Genomic DNA, 17,917 nt, shown 5'->3' with positions numbered 1-17,917 from the left:
TTTCGTGGAGCTTTTTTTTTTTTTCTTTTCTTCCTCCGAACCTCCGAAGTGTTCTCCCTTCCCATTGGCCAAAGCTGCCCCTTGACGCCACCCTGGCCTTGCTCGCTGATTGGTCCATTCTGGATGTGCCCAAGCCTTTTTCCCAGGGTGTGGCGCCCCCCCCCGCCCCCAACAGGGTTCTGACCCCTGGCTCCTCCCTTCCCCCCCCAAGCCCCCCTCTCTGTTCCGAATGGTACCGCCCTGGCTCGGCTCCCCCACGGCCCAGGCCACTGCCCTTAGGGCCCCCGGACGGGGCGGGGCACGCTGGGGACGGGCAGAGGGCGGTGGTGGCGCCTTCCTGCCGAGCCCGAGGCCGCCCCCGCCACCCTTCTCCAGCCCTCGTAGGTCCCACTTTCCCCTGGGCAGTTTTCGTCCTGCCCTGGGAGCCCCGTCCCGTCTGTGCGGGTCCCCACCGTGGTCTTTTGGTCATCCCGACCAGCAGTGTTAAATCACTGCCCTCGGCGCTCCACGCACGCCCATCCGCCTCCACCCTCGGGTTCTCGCAGCACTCCCTTTCCCCGTGTCTGCTCACCCTTCCCCTCCCGAGCCTGCCGAAGCCCCGGCCCCCCTTCCTCGAGGACTGTCCATCCCCAGGATCCCCCTCCCTGCGTGTGGCCGTTCCTCCCAACGGCCTCCCCTTCGTGGCCTTCCCTCCCCTTCGTGGCCTTCCCTCCCCTTCGTGGCCAGCGTGGTGGAGCACTCCCGGCCCACCCACCCCTCTTTCTCCGTACCCCCGCACTCCCTTCTTATGTTGTCCCTTCACGTCCCTCTCTAAGTCCCTCCCACACCATGCTCCCCCCTACACTCATACCCCTCCCTCCGAGGCGTCCCCCGGCGCCCCTCCCCTATCCCCGCTTGTCTATGCCCCTCCCACCCACCCCGTCCTTTTGTCTCCTCTTTGGTCTCTAAGTCCCCCGCCCCTCCCTCACTCCCGCCCTCGCTCCCCGCGAGCACGCTCTTATCTTCCCCAGGTCCCAGCGCCCCGCCCCCTGGCCGCGCCCCGCCGGCCCCCTCCCTCCCGCGGCCCCATCTCCGCCCTCCGCGCTCCGCCCTCCCCCCCGCGGCTCCGGCCCGGCAGGCCGGCCGACCTCCCGGGTTCCCGGCTCGCTCCTCCCGCCGCCGCCGCCGCCGCCGCCGCCGCTCCCCGACCCATCCTTCCCGGGCCGGCGGCTCGCGCTCCCGCGCGCTCCCCCCGCACACGCGCTCCCTCCGCCCCGCCTCGCTCGCTCGCTTGCTCGCTCGCCCAGGCCCTGCGGCGGCCCGGCCCGGAGCTGCACGCAGCCCGCCCTCGGGGGAGCCTCGGCGCCCCGGGGCCACGGGCACCTCACGCGTGGGTGCACGACCCGGGAGCGCGAACCCGGGCCGGGTCGCCCCTGCCCAGGCTAGCCCGGCCCGCGGAAGCCGCCCGGAACGCAGGCGCCCGTCGGAAGTGTTTGGGCGACCGGGCGGCCGCGGCGCCTCCCGCAGCCTAGGCCTGGCTGGAACGCCCGTGGCGACGCCGCGACCGGACAGCCCGAGATGGTTTTACACGAACCTCCTCCCGGCTCCCTCCCCAAACCTGTGTCACCTAGGCGCACCGCGCGTACCTGGGACGCGAGGCTGGAGGGACGGGGTTGGGGGGAGGGCTGTCCCGAAAATTCCGCAAGGGACCTCAGCTGCGGACCGTGAGGCCCGGCGGGGCGAGGGCCGGTGACACGCCTGGCCACCCAGGCAGAAAAGGCGAGCCCACACCGAGCGCCCGGGCCCTCGCCACCTGGCCCGGGTCTCCCCACCACTCCGCACAGAGCGATGTTGCCTCTGGCCCTTTGTATTGACCCGCGTGGAGGACCAGCATAAACCTTCAATCCGGGGTTGGGGACGCCGCTCAGGTGGACAGAAAACCCAGCCATGTGCCAATAGGCACTTTAAAGTAATGTCTGTTCGTTGATGCTCAAGTTGACCATGTTTCCTCTGCTGAACCTCTTCTGGGCCCTCACTTAGTCTTACGTATTTACCCACCAGACTGGAAGCTCTTTGAAGGGGGCCCTGTTAGGCGCTGTGGTTCAATCAATGGATCCCTTGTGACTGGCGGAGGAGTGTGTGTGTTTGTTAACCGCCGGCCTTTGGGATCTGTGTCATTATTGTGTGCCTTAAGGTTGTAAACTTGGGAGGGCCAGGACCGGGTAGGGATTATTAGCTCGTGCCAGGCACAGCATGATGCCCAAAGAGATGGGCCATGAATGTTTTTTGACTGATGGAGCTAATTATGGAGGAGGCAGATGCTTACCTTCTCCTGGTCCCCAGAACTCCCAGTTCCAGAGCTGGTTGTCCTGAGTGAGGAAGAAACTAAGGGAGCTGCCTGAGCTCACTCCCAATCTGAGACTGGGTTGCTGGGGCCAGATGCCCGTCGCACTCACTATCAGAATCCACGGTGTGATGTGACTTTCTAGTACTGGGAATGGGTTTGCAGGGAGCCATAAACTCTCCACTTTCACTCCCATCAGTTGCAACTGGATCGGGGAGGAAGGAAGTAGCCGGTTTTTTCTGTGTGAAGCAGACTGTCCCATATAAGGATCAAACCTGTAGTTCTCTCATCCATGTTCCCCAAGGCCAAGCTAAACCCCAATCTGTCAGAGGCAGGAGGCTGCAAAGAACTGGACACCCACCGTCAACAGCAGTTAACTCCAGGGGAGGAGGGACAGTGGGAAGTGCTCCTTCCTCCCACTTATGGATGCAAGATTCACCCTGTACTTTGCAGCGGCTCATTTGTAACCTGGTCACTTTGAGAGTCATTCCAGCTTCCTGCCCACCTCACAGCCTGTCCCCCAGGTAGACAGGTCCTCTCTGTCTTTACTCAGCCCTACACTGCCTTCACCCAAGCCTGCCTGCTCTAAGCGGACATGGTCAGTGATCCAAGCAGAAACTGAAACAGTAACAATTGGACAGTGTCAAGAGACTCGGGCAGAGATGCCTCGGAGCGCCCGGCCTCCTCCTCTGCCTTGGCACAGATGTTCTTATTGTCCTGGAAAGAAATAGGAAATTCCCTCCCCAAGCGTGGAAGGGGGGGGTGCTCCAGGGCTTAGCCCCCAAGAACAGAGTTGCTGGCCCAGCCCAGCCTCTCTGCTTCATTATTCAAAATAGGACTGTCACCATTCCTCTTCCTCATCCTAGCCAAGGCTGGCTCCCTGGGCCATTTGTCCCCCTCACCAAGGAGATTAAGGGGAGTGGGACTAGAGCTGCCTGAGAAGATTACTAAAATCTGGGTGGTTCTCTTTAGGGACCGTTAGCCCATCAAAATACATATTTGGAAAATGCTCACAATTAACACTGGGAGAAAAACAGTAAACACAGTGTCGCTCAACAGTTTTGTTTTGTTTTGTTTTGTTTTGTTTTGTTTTGTTTAAATGCTAATGGCCTCAAATGGGGAGCAGCATCCATCAGTTAAATAAACAAGCCATTAGACTGAGACTAGAAGTGTCAACACATGACTAATCTACTAATTGTGAGCTAGTGAGGAGCAAGGCTGCAAAGCATGCTGGAGACTGGGGAGAACGCAGCTGCAACGCCCAGTATGTGGGCTTGGGAGCCAGTAAGACCTGAGTTTGAATCCTGCCTCTACCAGCTGTTAGCTGTGTGGCCTTCTGTTTCTTATTCTGTCCAGTGGGGACACTAGCAGCATCTACATTGCAGGGCTGTTGTGGGGATGAACTGAGATGCTACAGGTTCTGGCTGCTGAGCCGGCCGCCTCATAAGCGTTCAAGGTCTGTTAGCTGTCATGGGTAACAGTAAAGTACCTAGGAAATGGGAGACATTCAAAAAACGTCAGCAATGGGGCGCCTGGGTGGCTCAGTCGTTAAGCATCTGCCTTCGGCTCAGGTCATGATCCCAGCGTCCTGGGATCGAGTCCCATATCGGGCTCCCTGCTCCGCGGGAAGCCTGCTTCTCCCTCTCCCACTCCCCCTGCTTGTGTTCCCTCTCTCGCTGTGTCTCTAATCTGTCAAATAAATAAATAAATAGAATCTTTAAAAAAAAAGTCAGCAATAAAGATGAAAAAGAAATGACTTATGGTTGCTAGATATGAGCCATTAAAGGTGAACGTGGACCCCTAGTGGGACCCCTGGTGTCCCCACATCCTCCCAAACACAACTGGCAAAGGGATGCTTTTGGTTGGTTGATTCCAACTTCTTAGGGCCATCCCTTTAACCAGCCCTTAAGGATCACTGTCGTGTGCCAGCGTTGCTGCATTCCGGGGCCTTCTCTCCTGACACCTACCTAAGAAGCCTGGGTTAAGCTGGTCCTTGCAGGTGAAGAGCAGCCCAGCAGCATCCTGGGCATCCTTCCTCAGCCTGCCAGATCTGTCCTGTAAAGAATATTCTGGACCGTTCCTGACTGCCTCTTTCCTGTTGTGTGTAGAGACAGGTGGGAATCACAGTATTGAGAGGGGCCAGGGTGAGGAGGAAGGAGGGCAGAGAGGGGTACACGGGACCCCCAAGAGAGATAGCTGTGACCTGGACAGAGTGGTTGGTCTTTGCTTCCTTGCCCCACCCTCTCCTTTTGAAGCTCACTGCCTTCCCTGTCACCTGCCAAGAAGGTCAGTCCTCAGCCAGATGGAGTCTCCCTCTTCACTTGCCAGCCCTGTTCTCCTTCACTGACTCTCTGCTCTCCCCTCATCCCTTCCAGTTCGGAGAGTCTTGCTCTCCACCTGGAAGATCGGTAAGTCCTAGTGTAGATAAGCCTCTCTGCACAGGTAAAGTGTTAACAGTGGCTAAACATACCACCTCCTCCCCGGGGCTTGTAGTGCAGAGTGGCCTCTTTAACTTGAAAAAAAAAAAATCCTCAAGGTGCCTAGAAAAGAATGAAAACAGAGCATGGCGCTTTCTGGGCCTTCCACAGGCTGAGGTGGCTTGGGCGGGAGAAAACTTCCACTCTCCATTGTCCATCATGCTCTGTTTTGCCTGCTTGTATGTTCTGCCTTGAACTCAGGCCCCTGAGCAGACTACCCAGACCCCACCAGGCCCTCTCCTCGGCCGTAGTGCACCTGGAGTGCCCCCCCCACCCCAGCAAGGAGGTTAAGGAGCTTCTCCACCATCCACATCTCCCAGCTGAGCCCTGAAACAGGCCCCTTCCTGGCTCTGCACTTAACCAGCAAAGAGCAGGTTAACTTGATCAATGAAGCCCTCTCCACACTGCTTACTGAGTGCTAAGGGGTTAAAATGTGTTCTCCCTCCTGCCACGCCCAACTGGACTGCAGTTCTCAAAGCACACCAGTCACGTTCTGTTCCAAAGTCTGGGTGGCTGGCACCTGTTTGTTCTCTGAGCCTGGACCACTATAACCAGCAGCCCCCCACCCCGTTCTCTGCGAATCAAATTCTCTTTCTCAAACGATGGGCTGAACCGCGCCCCTGCCTCCAGGAAGTGGCCCACCCACTGCAGGTGAGGTCACCTTTCCCTCCAGCAGGGGTGCACTGCTCCTCCTAGTCCTCTTCGAGGGCATCCTTGCATGTTCTGCCAGACATAAAAATTAGTTGCTGGCTGGCTTCTCTCCTATGAGATAAATGTAACCTTCTCCCGGACAAGAAGTGCTTCTGCTTTCTTTTATAGTTTGTTTCGATTTCCAAGCTACACAAACAAAGGGACCGTGCAGTGAACCCCACACCTGGATTCCACAACCGTCAAGATTTTGCCACATTTGTTTCTGCTTCATGTTTGTGGCCCCCTCCCACACCCACCGTGCCTAGCACTGCCTTGAACCGTGCTTTCAACAAAGGAGCTGGGACTTGTTGGGAAATGGGAATTCAGGCTCGCAGGGCAGGCTCCTGGGGATGACATGGGCTAGGGGAGCGGGCAACCCCTGTAAAAAGTTGTCCCTGCTCAAGTACCTCTTAGGAGCCGGGTGCTTTACAGTTTATCTCATTTCACCCTTGGCACAACCTTATGGGGTAGGTACTGTGATCTCCACATACAGATGAGGAAATGAGGCTCAGAGAGGTGAAGGGTCCCCCAGATGGGCAGTGACAGAGCTGGGATTTGAATCCAAGTCCTGTGCCATTCTCGCTGGGCCATGCAGCCTCCCTCAAAGGGTGCCAAACGGGCTGCCACCTGCTCTGCTTCAGATTTACAGAGTACAAGACATGCTTTGTGTGTGCCCTTACAGAGTAGTATGCGTGCACACACGCACGCACACCCACGCAGGGAGCCGCGTGCTCACAGTAGGATTGTAAAATAATACACTGAGTTTTATCTGTGGGAATCAGTCTGCTCATTTTAGAAGTCACCCTTTAGCCCTGCAAGCATGGAGGGAAGTGCAGGGGGGCAAAGGGTTGAGCCGTGGGGGGGGGCCCCACGGGTTGAGGGAATTGGGGGAGCCTCCCCCACAGTCTCAGTCTCCTACCCCGCCTTCTCAAAAGGGAAACAAAGTCTCTTTCCTCGCTCCCAGCAGTACAGTACATTCTCTTCCCATCTCCACAATGACCTTGTAACCAGCACCCTCCTCTACAGCCAGGCTGCCTCCCTCAACAAACATTGCTCTTGGCAGCCTTTGTTCTTTTGCACAACCCCCCACCCCACATAGATGCTTCATGGTGTTCCTCCAGCCTGGGCTACCCTCCCCACCATCCTCCAAACCGAAATTCTCCAAGTCCAGGTTCAATACTCACCTCCTCCCAGAAGTCTTCCCTGATTCTGAACACCTCTCATCAACTTTTTCATCCGGTCTGATTTTTTTTTTTTTTTCTTTACCTGAATCTCGATTCTCTGCTCTCCTGCCTTGTTCTCTAGTTGTTTCTTGTAAGCTGTCTCCTTGACCACACTTTAAGCCCTCTGAGCTCACAGTTTCAGCTGCAGAGAAATAAAAGAAAGTCTTTCAAGAAAGACAAGTGGTCAGCTTCCTTTTTCTTCCCATGGTCCTCTTGCTTCCTCCATGTTGTCGCTTGCGTTTCCAGCTCTGCTGCCACTGGCATCTTCTCTACAAAGATCAGGAGGTAAAAAGGAGATTCGCGTGTTTACCTTGATCTCTCCTTTTTATTTTTTTTCCTTCTTGTCTTTCATGTGCTCAGGTGGGTAGAGGGCTAACTGGGGTCTGAAAAGCCTTAAACCACAGAAAATTCACCCTGAAGCTACTCTCCAGCTTTGCAGGTCTTTTTGCCTGAGCATCTGTGGGAAAGAAAGCCAAATCTATTGGGCATGTTAATGCTTGCAACACTACCTCGCATTTCCCTCCCCTGTATCTCTTTCACCTCCCCCAGCTCCATTTCCTTACCCCCTTCCTGCAAACTGCAACAACAGCAACAACCCACAAACAAAACAAAACAAAAACAATCTCTGCCACACACAATTACAGCTAGAAAGACACAGTCCACTTTCCAGATTTCAGGAGGAGCAGGGCAGTGTTGGAAGACAATGTCCTACAGACCCTGAGATTGGGCCACCTCATGCCACCAAAGGAATTCTTTCCACTTTAGCAAATTGCTGGGCATTGAGGGCTCACCTTAATCTTTGAGCAGTGACAGTTGGGATAGGTCTCCCCTGCCAGGCCGGGGAGGATTGAGAAGCAAAGGTTGAGCTCCCTTCCCCCCAACTTAAGCTGGGGTTGTGGTGAGCAGTGTCCTGGCCCTTAAAAAGGTCTAGGCTAAATGCCCAGCCTTCCAGTGGCTGTCAGTAAAGGCACCAAAATTGGTTGTAACTCTTATAGTTACCTCTGCTTCCCTCCCAGCTGAGCCTGGAACTAGAGACGCTGCAAGAACATTGTACCCGGGGCGCCTGGGTGGCTCAGTTGGTTAAGCGACTGCCTTCGGCTCAGGTCATGATCCTGGAGTCCCTGGATCGAGTCCCGCATCGGGCTCCCTGCTCGGCAGGAAGTCTGCTTCTCCCTCTGACTCTCCCCCCTCTCATGTGCTCTCTCTCTCTCAAATAAATAAAATCTTTAAAAAAAAAAAAAAAAAAAAAAACATTGTACCCAATTCTGTCTTGTGCGTTCTCATATATCCCAAGGTTATGCTGCCCCATTGTACAGATGGGTGGGGGTGGGGGATTGAGGCATTGAGGGAAACAGGACTGGTCCAGTTATCTCGCAGGAAGGGAAATTCCTCTCTAGCTTTGGCGACCTCCTTATCCCTGGGGGAGTCCCTGTCACCTCCGCTAGGGCTCCCAGCTTTGAGGAGTTTTGACAGAGCTTCTGGAAATGGAGGTGAAGAGGGGATGGTCCATTCCTTTCTGTCACTCCAGTTCCTTTAACCAGGCGTCAGGGGTCGCATCTTCTTTTCCCTGGATCTTTCTGGAGCTCCTCCCGCAGCTCTCAACACTCCCCGCCCCTGCGCCCCGCCCGTTTCCCAAAGGCCTTTCAAGAAGGGCCCAGTGCAGGGCCACTCCCTCCCCTGAGCTAACTTGGTGACCCAGGGAAAGGCTCTGGGCCTTGCCCTTTTGATCCAACCGGTTGAGAGCCCCAGATAGCCTCATGGACTAGTGAGAGAGCTGTTCTCAAGAGAAGCCAGACTCTCCCCAAGTCAGAAGGCTAGCTCTGAGCATCCTCCATTGGAGCCATGGACTTGCCCTTACCCTTCTACTTAAAAGGTGTCTGCACCTTCCTGCCTATAAGAAAGTGCCTCCCTTGACCCTTCAGGCGAGGAGGTTGCACTGATTCACATATATTCTGCCCGTCCCCCTTTGGAACATACAGATTTGTATGATGGAGGATGGAGAGATGGGGTGGAAAAAGGCTCATTGTACAGCACAGATCGGAATTCAGGCTCTGGCCAGGGTTGGGGTGATTGGTCTGTGTGTGGAGTTAGGGCATCCATGGGGGCCTGGATTAACCGGGAGAGGGTTCAGCCTGTGGTCAGGGTTAGAACCAGTATTAGAAGTCAGGGCAGTTGTCTCATCTTCGAGGCATCCTATTCAAGAATGTCCAGTCCCTGTCAGGAACTGGGTTTCACTGGGATCCCTTGTTCTGAGAGGCACTGAAAGGTCCCTAGAGTGGGCCTGGTGTCAAGGAAGTCACTTCCCTTCTTTGATCCTCAACTGCTTCATCTAAACAATCGAGGAATCAGTTTTAATCTCCAAGGTTCCATCTAGTTCTGAGAATGTACTACTTTGGGTCTGTGAGAATATTTAAAAAGCTGTTCTATTGATCTTGTAGTGTTAAAAATAAGACAATGTAAGGGAAAAGAATCTGAAAACATGCAAAGTACCAAAAAGAAATGAAATACTGCTTTTCCCCCATTAAAAATATTATCAAAGTATCCCATGCTCATTGTAGAAATTTGGAAAATACAGGAAACTATAAAGATCATAAAAAATCATTTGTAATCCCACCACATAACTTACCATCATTAACATTCCAGTATTTTATTTATATTTATTATATATTTTAAATAAAAATGGAAGCATGCTATGTATAACTGATCTGTAACCTGCATTTTTCATATAAAATGTACATTGCATTTTTTAATGTCAGTAACTATTTTTTGAAAACATGATTTTTAGAGACTCCAACCAATGAATGTGTCATAATTTATTTAACCTATCTTTTGTTGGGTGTTTAGGTTGTTTTCCCTTTTTCCATTATTATAAATATAATTCCTTGTGAACATCCTTTGTGCATATCTGATTTTAGGAACAACTGGATCAAGACATATGCATATTAAAATTTTATGATGGAACCTTTCAAACATATACAAAAATAAAATAGTATAACAAACCCCCATATACCCATGTCCTAGTTTCAATAATTATCAACTAATGGTTAATCTTGTTTCACCTATACCCTTACCCATTTCTTCCTACCTATGGATTATTTTTGAAGCAAATCCTGGACATCATGTAATTTTAGTATATGTATTTTAAATATCTGACACACAGTACCGAATTGACCTATCAAAAGATCTCGCTAGTTTACACTCCCACCAGAATATTCATACCAGCTTTATTCACAATATGCCAGTCACCACAAACTGGAAACCAACCCAAATGACTTATAGGTGAATGAATTTTTAGACATGGTACATTTATTACAACAGAAAACTCCTTAGTTATGAAAAGGAACAAACTACTGATACATGCAACAACATGGATGAATCTCAAAAACGTGATGCTAAGTGAGAGAAAGCAGACCAAAATATTATGCAATGCATAACCCTATTATATACATTTCTAGAAGATACAAACGAAACCATAATAACAGAAAACAGATCAATGGTTACCTGGGGACAGAGGTGGAAGAAGATGAAGATGTGGACTAAACAGGGGAATGAGCATAGTTTCAGGGGCAATGGAAATGTTCTGTATCGTGATTGTGACAGTACTTTCATGGGGGGATCTCTATGTCAAAACTCATTAAATTGTACCATTTAAATGGATGTAACTAATTATCCCTCAAATAAAGCCGATTCCCTAAGCTGACAGAATATTATTTAAATAAATAAATATTATTAAAATAAATAAAAATGTATACATATATATTTGCTACCTTGATGAGCAAAAAAGTGCATGTCGAGGGGCGCCTGCCTGGCTCAGTGGGTAGGGCATGCCACTCTTGATCTCAGGGTCGTGAATTTGAGCCCCACATGGGGTGTAGAGATTCAAAAAAAAAATGTATCTCAATATGTGATTTGTGCTTCTTTAGTAATATTGAATATTTTTCCTAGTTCAGTGGTCATTAGTATTTCTTGTTTTGTGAATTGCCAATTCCTGTCCTTTGCCTGGTTTTCTAATGAGATGTTGGTTTTTCTCTTGTGGATTTGTAAGTCTTCTCTATATCTCAAAGCTACTACAGCTTTGTCATATATTGCAAATACTCCTTGCCTTTAGGCCTTCTAATTTTGCTTGTGGCATTATCATTTTTAAAATACAGAAGTTTTTTTTTTCTTAAGCCAGACAGGGAAAGACAAATACCAAATGATCTCTCTTACACGTCGAATCTAAAAACAAAACAAAACAAGCTCATAGATACAGAGAACAGATAGGTGGTTGCCAGAGGTGTGTGTGGGGGAGGTGAGGGGTAGGAGAAATGGGTAAAGGGGATTAAAGTGCAGAAGTTTTACATTTTTCCATAGCCAAAACTATATTTTTGTGTCCTTTATTGTTTCTTGGTTTATCTCTATGCCTAGAAAGACTTTCCCTACTCTCAAGATCAAAGGAATATTCATTCACTTATTTTCTTCTAGGTTGCTTATGGTCTTATTGTTTGTTTGATTGATTGTTTGTTTGTTTGTTTATTGTCATTCTGGACCAATCTGGAGCACAGTGAATAAACACAAGTTCCCATCCTGGGACCGTAACTCAGCTCCATCCCTTACTAACTAGCTTTGCAACCAAGGGCATCTTCAGATTCCGCCTCTATAAGGTGGGGATAAATAATAGTTTCCAACTTGCAGGGTTGTTTTCAGGATTAAATGAAATAATATATGTAAGGCAATTGGCCCAACACCTAGCACATAGCCAGTGCTCAAGAAACACTCGCGACTATAACTGGACATTTTTGGTTTTGGTTGCTCAGTACCCAAACACCGTGATGATTTGAAGCAAATCTCTCAAGAGACAAAGAAGGTAGATAGATACTCCCCCTCCCTACCCACTGGCAGCTAAGGTAGTGGGGATGTGGCCCAGGGTCTGCCAGTCAGATGCTGTCTCTCCCTTTGGAATTTGGTACTTCAGCATACAGCATTGACTGCAGGGAAGAGCAGCAATTATTCCTGAAGGTCTCAGCAGCCCCGCCTCCAGAAGGGCAGCGGCAAGTCTCTGGAGGGGACCACACACTTACAGCATCCTGAGCAAGGCCGTCCTGTGGCGTGGTCCTGACTGTGGCTGCTTCCCTTGGTTCCTACTCTTTTCCTTTTTTTTTTTTTAAAGATTTTATTTATTTGACAGAGAGAGAGATAGCGAGAGCAGGAGCACAAGCGGGGGAGTGGGAGAGGGAGAAGCAGGCTTCCCGCTGAGCAGGGAGCCCGATGTGGGACTCGATCCCAGGACCCTGGGATCATGACCTGAGCCGAAGGCAGACGCTTAACGACTGAGCCACCCAGGCGCCCGGTTCCTACTCTTTTCCTGAGGCTGGTTCTTTGTGTTTCCACTCACAGTGAAATCCCCAGTCGCCTTCCAACAAACTCCTTTTCTGCTTCAGTTACAATTGGATTCTGTGGTTTGCAACCAAGAACCTGACTGATCAGGTTACTATGATTTAACTCTGGAATTTACTTTGGTAGGTGGCATGAGGTGCTAACTTCCCCCCCACACACACCCCAAATAATCAGATATCCACAAATCATTCATTAAATAATCCATTCTTTCCCCCACTGATTTGAAATAGGTGACATTTTCTATTAAATGAGCTCTCGCCCTTTGGGACTGTCCTATTGACTAGAATCCCACGCCTCTCCTAGAACCCCAGAGGGTTTTCTATACTCTTCTGTCCAAGAAAAGTGTCATGTTCTAGGACCCCAGGTTGCCTGCTCAATACTGAACCCTCTGGACATATAAGGATTTCCCTGTCTTAAAAGCTGGAGGACTGTGTTGGGAGACGTGTCTGCTGGCTCTGGGTCGCCCTGCAGCAAGCCATGCCATCTATTTGACAAGTTTTGTTCCCCTTTGGAGAAACTCAAAAGGGTTACAGGGATTTACCTAATGAGAAAGAGAAATGGCCCAAGACAAACACCCATTCTCAGCCACACCCTCCCTGGCTCCCTGGTCCGTAACTCTCATTCTCACCCTGGGCAAGACTGAGGCGAGAAGAGGACCTATTAGCCTCCCTCCTGACACGGGAGCTTGATCTGCCCTCCAGAGGCCTGCCAGTGGCTACAGTGTTTGCCTTCTGGCCTACTTTCTTGGTGACATCAAAACTGAGTTTGTAGGGCAGTCGAGCTGCCATCTCTGGCTGCAGAGGGGACTGGCATCCGGAGAGTCCTTGAGGAACCTCCAGCCCAGGCTTAGGGGGCAGGCTGGGGGCTGAAGAGAGGCAAAGATGCTGAGGGGAGAGAGGAGGTGTCCTCGGAGGTAGTGGTTGCATTGAGTTACAACAGGGGACCACAAGGTCTGAGAATGTCTTGGCTGCCCAAGGAGTGTATGATAGGGCAGGAATGCCCAAATGAAAGGACCAATTGCAATCAGTGTCTCCAGAAATAACTGGATCTGAATGGGCGTGGGGTGGAGGTGGGAAACATGGTTCCATAACTGTCTTCAGTAAAGACCTGGTATGGCCAGGGTGGCGAAGGGTAAAGGATAAAGGAGACAGTAGGCTAGAAAGCTCTTGTTTTCCAGCTTTATTGAGCTATAACTGACATATAACCTGGGAGCTTTTAGAAAGGGACCAGAATCTACACAATGGACTACTACATGGCTGCAAAGATGATGTTTTTAGGGACCTTTTTTGATAACATGAGGAAATTTTTTTTTTTAAAGATTTTATTTATTTTGACAGAGAGAGAGAGAGGGACAGCGAGAGAGGGAACACAAGCAGGGGGAGTGGGAGAGGGAGAAGCAGGCTCCCCGCTGAGCAGGGAGCCCGATGCAGGGCTCGATCCCAGGACCCTGGGATCATGACCAGAGCCGAAGGCAGACGCTTAACGACTGCCAGGCGCCCCAGGAAATTCTTGTTATAACTTTAAGTAAAACTAAAGGAGCAAGTTATACAATGGTATACTGAGTTGAATCACAAACTGCATGAAAAAAATATGCATTTAAAACAAAACGGGAGGGAAATGCACCCAGAATGTTAGCAGCATTTGATTGTTTTGGACGGTAGCTGTGTAACACTACTAGATCCCTGCAAAATATGAAGAACCTCTTATGTACCAGGTTCCGTCTTGGCATTTAATTTACTTAAATATCGCACGCCTTTGCCCAACAATCCCGGGTGGCAATTTACAGGAAGGAAAACTGAGGCTCCCAGAGGCCAACTCGCTAAAATCCACACAGCTCAGAAGTGGCATCATTAAAAATTATTGATTAAAAATTATGTTTCTGCTATTCTCTAGTTTCCAAATTTTTGACAATGAACACGTGCTTTCTACCTTTTCCCAACTGTCCCTATCTTCATCTAATTAATCCTTCCTGGATTAGGAACAAAGGGTAGCAGTCTCTCCTGCTCCATAGAATCTGTGATCTCCTTCTTAGCAGAGCACAAGCTCCTGGTGGGGAGAGACTAAGTCCCCGGTCCTGAGCATAGAGGAGTACACAGTGGTGCCAAACAGATGTCTGTGGAATAGAAGACTGAATGAAGGAATACATGAGTACCAGTCATGAACAAGTTAATTGGGATGCATGGGTGGCTCAGTTGGTTAAGCGTCTGCCTTCAGCTCAGGTCATGATCCTGGGGTCTTAGGATTGAGTCCTGCAACAGCTCTTTGCTCAGCAGGGAGCCTGCTTCTCCCTCTCCCTCTGCTTGTGCTCTCTATGAAAAATAAATAAATAAAATCCAAAAAAAATTATTTAAAAAAATGAACAAGTTAATTGTGATGTGGTTAATGCTTTGTATATACAGAGTGCTTGGGGAGGGTTCAGCCTTTTCACTAGAATGTTGAGAAGGGTGCCATTAGGTCTAAAGTTTTCCTATGAGGCTTGGGTCCCTTTGCCTTAAGCAACTTGGCCAGCCAGCCAGCTATATCTCAAGTGATATCACTAGCCTTGGGAACTCCACGTACTGGGCCTGCCATCCAAGGCTTATTGCTACCAGGTCCCTCCCCACACTGAACACTGAAATACCCCTTTGTTTGTCAGGCCCCAGCTCCTAGCAGGCTGGAGGGGAAAGAGGTTTAAGGTCAGGGAGATGCTGGAATTTTAGAGCACCCCGGAAACCCCTGTAGATAACAGGAAGTCGACTGTGTTTTGCAAGCTGAAAAGGATAACAGATAAAGAAATTCACATGATTAATATGCCAAGAAGAAAGGACCGGGATGGCCAAAGAACACCTGACCTGCTTACAGGGACTTGGAATCTGGATTTCGAATCCCTGCTCAGTGACTCCACCAGTGAGGCCAAGCACATGATGAGAGGGCAGGTCAGGGCTAAGGCAAACCTCTGGGTGCCCCCTGTCCTCTACTCACCAAGTGGGTAGCCACCTCCTATCCCTGTGGGGCAGGGGGACAAGGAACAGGATAATGACTTCATTTCCTCCTGGCCTGAGCTTCCCCAGTGGAAAAAGTGGGCCAAGGAAAGTTTTCATTGAACTGGTAGCACTTTGGAAAATTATAGCCAATTCCCAGTAATCAGCACCAACAAGGGGCCAGCAGTATGGTCTGCAATTAGATAAAGAAAAATAGTGATGTTTACAATTCAATTTGTTTTAAAACAACAGATTTACCTTTATAATTATGAACCAGTGCAGGTTCCTGCTAGAAGGAACTGGCCAGTGCTCCAGCCCTCCTGCTCAGAATAAGCCCTCCACCTGCACCCATAGCCCCTGGAATCCAGAGCTCTCCTCAGCCCTCAAGGCCTCCTTCAAATCCTACTTCCTCCCAGAGGCCTTGGAGTTCTTCAGTCTTTTCTCCTTCTTCCATACTCCCTCTGGCACTTTCGTTGCATTGAGTTGAGCCCCTTTCACAGTTAGCCATTTCTGTCTGTGATCTCCTCTCCCTGGAGAGCAGAAGATCCCCAAAGGGAGGCCACAGCCTTTCCGCTGTGTTGTCCATCTCAGGAGCCCCCGGACCTAGCACGGTGCCTGACAGTGGGCTCCTGGCCCTTGCCTCATCTGTTCTTGTCCAGTGGAATGGGCTCACGGATTTGGAGGTTGGGGGATCTCTATGGTCTGGGAGATTCCGGATTCCCAGGACCCTGGGGGAGCCCCTGCGGATAACAGGGAGTTGTCCTTCTTTTGCAAGCTAGAAAGGAGTATTTACCAGGCCTAATGATAGCTGATTTCGTCTTTCCAGGAGTGAGGAAGCCTCAAACCTAGCTGCATCGCAGTGAGACAGCGGAGCAACAAGGGGCCCCTTCGGCAGGAGGACGTGTTCTCCGGTCCCCATTCTGTCACTGGGCCCCCCAAGTGTGTGACCAGAGAGTTGAAGCTGGGGAGGAGAGGGAAAGGGAGGGGGAGGGCTGGGCGCGCCGCCCTCTTCCCTCCCGCTCCTCTTTTCTCTCGTGGTCCCCGCCGGCCTCCCTCTCGGGCTCTTTGTCTGTCGGTCGGTCTGTCTGTCGGCTTTCTCTCGCGCTGGCTCTCCGGAGCTCTCTTTCTCTCTCTCACTCTCTCTCTCTCTCTCTCTCTCTCTCTCTCCCTCCTCGGTTCACGTGACTGCCTGCTCTCAACGGCTCCGATCACCTCTTCCTGAGGCTGCACCTTTCGGTTGGTAACAGGAGACACTCGGGTGTTGGGGGCAGGATGGGTTTCCTTCCTCCGCTTTTCCCTCCTCGCCTTCTCCGGCAGCTCCGGCCGCTCCTCTCGGCTCGGCCTCTGGCCCTCCACCCCTCCAGCCGCTCCCAGCCCCCATAGTGCTCGCTCCCTCTCCCCTCCCCGCCCCCCCCCCCGCGCCGGGCCTCCCTCCTCCCCCGCTGCCAGCCCTCTTTGGGGAGGGGGCTTCGGCGCGGGGGACAGACAAAAGGGCCCGGACAGACTCGGGGGCACCCTATTGCAGCTCCCCACCACGTGGCCCCCTCCCTCCGGGGACGGGTGCAGCTCCCCCTTCCTCTCTCCAGCCAGAGGTCCGGGGAGTTCGCCTCCCCCAGCCCCCGCCCCCCCCCATCCTTTCCCGGCCTTGTTCGCGCCAATCGCTCCGCCGAGGGTGCTGAGCCTCCGGGCGTCTCGAATACCAAGAAATGCACCGGTCGCCGGTGGGGAAGACGCTCAGAGGACGGAGGCAGCTCTCTCGGTTCCCAGGCTGGGGAACGAGCAGCCTGAGCGGGTTGGGGAGGGGAAGGGGGGAGACTCGGGCCCCGCCGTCGGAAGGTTCCTGGTCTGTGGGGGTGACGAGGTCTGCAACCTAAGGGAGCTTGAGTTTCATGGAAGAGACAAACTCTTTGCAGTACAAACTCAATAAAAAAGGACGAATCTAAAAGTGTTGTGAAAGTGCCATGCAAAAGCAGAGCTGGACCTACATCTTCGTGAACCTCGGGCAGAGCTAGATCGTGTTTCCCTGCCCACCTTGCTCAGCACTTAGTACTTAGCCCAGCACTGCTGCTCCCCATCCTACCAACCCCCACCGCCAAAATTTGGAATTAAACGTGAACTCTCTGGTCTCACACCAGGGTAAAATTTTAAACAAAGGCCACTTAAGATGGATCAGACAAGACATTTTCAAAGCTGCCTCCCTGTGAATGCACACTTAGCTAGTGGCAAGAGCCATGGTACTAGCCTGGCCCTAGATACCCTGAGTATGCATTTTAGACCCTATGGAGGAACAGTTGCCCTGAGCCCCCCATTTGACCACCTAAAACCATTTTAGTCAATGAAACTCAATGCCCTTGGGGGATATTGCCTGTGGCCAGAGCCACACCTGCTGCATCTTAGGCATATCCCAGGCCCACCCCAATAACATACTGCCCGAATGCTGGGAGAGGATGGGTGCCAGATGGAATCCCATCTTTCCAGGATTTTAGGGAGGGACTTGAGCTGAGAAATGCCCCAGGCTTGACTGGTACCAGTTTTATTGCTTGCAATAAAACCTAGTAAGAATGGTCACCACAGCTACAATTTACTGAGCACCTACAAAGTGCCAAGGACATAGTACGCATCATATTTAATCCCAATAAGAGTCTCATGTGGTAGGCACTATAATTATCCCACTTTAACAGATAAAGAAACTAAGGCTCAGAGGAGGTAACTTGAAGAGGTCACACACCTGGTTAGGGGCAGAGCTGGGTTTGGAATCCAGGTCTGGCTGATGCACAAGTCCAGGCCCTAAACCACTACACTGTCCCACCTCTTTCCCACAAGGAGTGATTCTAAAACTCTCCCAGAAGGAACAAGGACAATCACGCG

Source organism: Leptonychotes weddellii, chromosome X (genome assembly GCF_054177405.1).
Source record: "Leptonychotes weddellii isolate Sample4059 chromosome X, ASM5417740v2, whole genome shotgun sequence".
Classification (NCBI taxonomy): domain Eukaryota; kingdom Metazoa; phylum Chordata; class Mammalia; order Carnivora; family Phocidae; genus Leptonychotes; species Leptonychotes weddellii.
This window is presented reverse-complemented; position numbering follows the sequence as displayed.